Below are 3,878 nucleotides of genomic sequence, written 5' to 3'. Positions count from 1 at the left end.
CATCATCATCTCTCCCTCTTCCTTTTCTTTCTTCTCTATTTTCTTTTCTGTCTGTCCCCCGCCAGGGTGGTACAGTGGTAAGACACCCGACTACTGTCCGGAATTCCCGGGTTCGAACCCGACCTCGGCGGCTACGTTTCGATGGAGGCGAAGGAAGGAAGGAAAAACTTTATTTAGCCCTATATTACTTGGCGGTTTTTGAGACGTCTTCAGATATGTCTGCTTGATGAATCCACGAGTCTTCTCCGTCGACCTCATGCCCTTCTACACAATGGTCGGTTGCCCTCTGTCTAGGGCTCCGCTGGCTACTGCCGCCCGATGGGTTCGCTGTACTGCCACCCCATGTGCCCTACGGTAGCGTATTAGCAAACCATATCCCGTAGGAGCACTCGAGCAGACGACGCTCTGGCGCGTGATTCCTCCGAGCAGCGCTACCAAGCGACAAATAGTGGATATATTGTCTAAACGAATAAGAGCACAATTAAAGGCCACCGTTCCCGTCGTTTTGGTGGCGCAATGAAATAACACCACGCATATCTTCACTGATGCCACCTAAACATACGTTCAAATCTGTGTTGTATTTTTTCTTCTGAATATTTTTTTTTGCAGTTGCCTTCACAGTAATTATATCCAACTGCCTTCAGTGAGTGTATGTTGGTTTTGTTTTCTTCGTGGTTTTTAATTCTGTCGCTCGCTTCGAGGCGTATACGGAGCGCGTGACGACCAATCCTACCATTCATGAAATTTCGACAGGCTGTTTGAAAGTGCGGGAGTATCGTTAGCGACCGCCCAGTTCTATCCCTCCGCCACCAGGCTAAACGAAGAGGCGTCCGTGTGCTGTGTGATGTCAGTGCACGTTAAAGATACCCAGGTGGTCGAAATTACTCCGTAGCCCTCCACTACGACTTCTCTTTCTCTCTTCCACTTTAACTCCCACCTTTCTTCATTTCCTTATGGCGCGGTTCGGGTGTGCACAGACACAAGTGTGTTGTTGTGGCTGTAGGAAGAAGGAAAAGAAAATGCACGGGCCTGCTACTGGCTCTGTAGCTGAGCCACCTTCGCTGCCTCGTGCAGACAGAAGAGAAAATAGGGAAGAAAGAAAAGAGGGAAAGAAAGACGCGCGCCGCAAGAACAGCCGTCGTCCACCACCAGCGGTAGCGTGTGCAATGACGGCCTACAACAGATAAAAATTCGGTACCAGGCTAGCCCCCGCCGCAAGCGGTGGTTACCCACCTGTACCAGCCCCATAAGAGGACAGATACTGCGCCTTTCCCTTCCTGTGAACTAATGTGAACCACTCTTCTGTCTCTTCTTGTTGTGGTTGTAGGAAGAAGAAAAAAAAATGCACGTGCCTGCTAATGGCTCTGTAGCTGAGCCACCTCCGCTGCCTCCTGCAGACAGATGAGAAAATAGAGAAGAAATAAAAGGAAGAGGGAAAGAAAGACGCGCGTCGCAACAACAGCCATCGTCCACCACCGAAGCGATGGCGGGTGCAATGACGGCCGACAACAGATAAAAAGTCGGTGGCAGGCAGGCAGGTAGGTCACCCCCGCCGCAAGTGGCGGTGACCTACCTGTCCAGCCCCATAAGGGGAGACCTCTCTCTCTGTCTTCTGTCTGCACGAGGCAGCGAGCCGGGGTGGTGCGAACCCGACCTCAGCGGCTGCGTTTCGATGGAGGCGAAACGAAGAGGCGTCCGTGTGCTGTGTGATGTCAGCGCACGTTAAAGATCCCCAGGTGGTCGAAATTACTCCGTAACACTACCCCGCACGGGCAACTGCCCCAGATGCGGCACTCCACACCCCCGAGAAAACACACCTCAGTGCACGCCAGTATGCATCCTCTGTGGGGGGCCCCACATGACGGGTACTGCTGGGTGCAAGGCTCGTGGTCGCCGAGTCACCCAAGCTGGAGAGGCGTGAGCGCAGCGCGGAGCGATCGGACGCGTGACGTACTGGCTCCATCGATTTTCGGCTGGAACCGCAGAAATCTGGATCTGACTCCTGCGAAACTTGTGCATCTGCATCCGTGAAGGCAGCGCGATCCTGGAGGCACCGATCATATCCAGGTACGCTCAATTTTCGGCCATTTAGAGCAAATCTGCGCATAACCACGTAGCGGATGAGTTAAGCCTAACGGCTGCGGCTCCCCCGCCGCTGGTGTCGGAGACGCCCGCTGGCCACCCAATCAACATGGCTCAGCACGAACAACGCGGCTACGACCCCACGACTCTGTCGTGGTCGTCTGTCCCTATAAGCCAGCCAGATGACGGCCAATCCACCATTTCGGCGGAACAAGCTGCCCTTTTTCAAGTCGTCGAGAACCGGCGACTTCGCTGGCAAAACGCACGAGGAGCGGCCAAGTCAAAGACTCCCCTGAACAATGCAGACACGGGAGACGCTCGCGCTCCGTCTTCGAAAACAACAAAATTCATCCCCATTCTCCAAGTGGACGCTGAAACCAACCGTCAGGATGAATTCTGACGACTACGTGGTCGTGATCAAGCCAAGTACTACGGTCGACCTCAAGACAGCGTTCCAACAGGGGGAGCTCGGTGCTGCCATTTCTCAATACATTGGTAGGCAGCACATGAACGCCATCACAATTTCTCCCAATTGGGAACAAAACATCATCGTCTGTGGCGCGCAGAACGCCGAGGTAGTTCAGAAGCTGCTCACGGACTTCAAAGTTAACACCAGCAAAGGACCGCTCCCGCTTCACGGACACCTCAAGCTCACCGGTGATGTGTGTCGCAGAGTGATTACTGTTCAGAACCTAGAAACCAGTGACTCTTTGAAACACAGTGTACAGTGGCGTGGTGGAGAACTCGTCCATGTGCGCAAGCTGGGGAACTCCAACGTAGCTGTGCTCACTTTCGCGGGACGTAAAATTCCGCTGCACGTACACTACAACGCAGAACTGACTCCCGTAAGGAGTTACAAGAAGACAGTGCCAGCGTGCTACCGTTGTGGCACCCTGGGTCACCGGGCGGACAATTGTCCCACTCCAGTGAATGATGGTTGGTTGGTTGGTTGGTTCATAGGAAGGGAAAGGCGCAGTATCTGTCACACTTGCTCTGTGGACACCTGAACCGCGCCGTAAGGAAAGGGATGAAGCTGGGAGTGAAAGTCGATAGAGAGAAAGGGGGGCCGTAGTGGAGGGCTACGGAGTAATTTCGACCACCTGGGGATCTTTAACGTGCGCTGACATCGCACAGCACACGGACGCCACTTCGTTTCGCCTCCATCGAAACGCAGCCGCCGAGGCCGGGATTCGATCCCGGGAACTCCGGCACAGTAGTCGGGCGTCTTACCACTGCACCACCCCGGCGATGCGGACTTTGTGGCCAAAACGTGGGGGCTGGTACTGGGGGAATGGCCCTCCACGAATGCAATCCAGTGTGTATAATCTGCGGGGGACCGCACCTCACCAGCTCCCGCGAATGCACGGGGAAATTCATCAGGCCTCAACAGCCAAGGCCCAAGACATCGGGCCCCCCCGCCAAACAGAAACGCCAACAGGAGACGCAAAACCGCGGCGGAACGCCACCAAATAGCAAGACAGCGGGATCAACTGGATCAACGCCATCACCCGGAGACGCGGAGTTCCCAGCTCTAAAGCCTCCTCCTGGCGGCGCCGCCTGCAAACAATCCAAGGTAGGCAGCTGGGCAAGGGTCGCCTCCTCTTCTTCTTCCCCTCCCCCTCACCAGCACCGCCGAGACGCAGGAACTTAAACGCGAGCTCGCCCTTTCGCGAGCTCAAAACGAAAAACTAGCCAGTGAGCTTAACTCGCTGAAAAATAAAATCACTACGCCACCCTCCTCTAGCGACGAGGAAGAAAACATAACAGACAGGGAGATTCCTAATATGGAGAGTCGC

Source organism: Amblyomma maculatum, chromosome 2 (assembly GCF_055883805.1).
Source record: "Amblyomma maculatum isolate TAMU_Amacu chromosome 2, ASM5588380v1, whole genome shotgun sequence".
NCBI lineage: Eukaryota > Metazoa > Arthropoda > Arachnida > Ixodida > Ixodidae > Amblyomma > Amblyomma maculatum.
Note: the sequence above shows the minus strand (reverse complement) of the source record.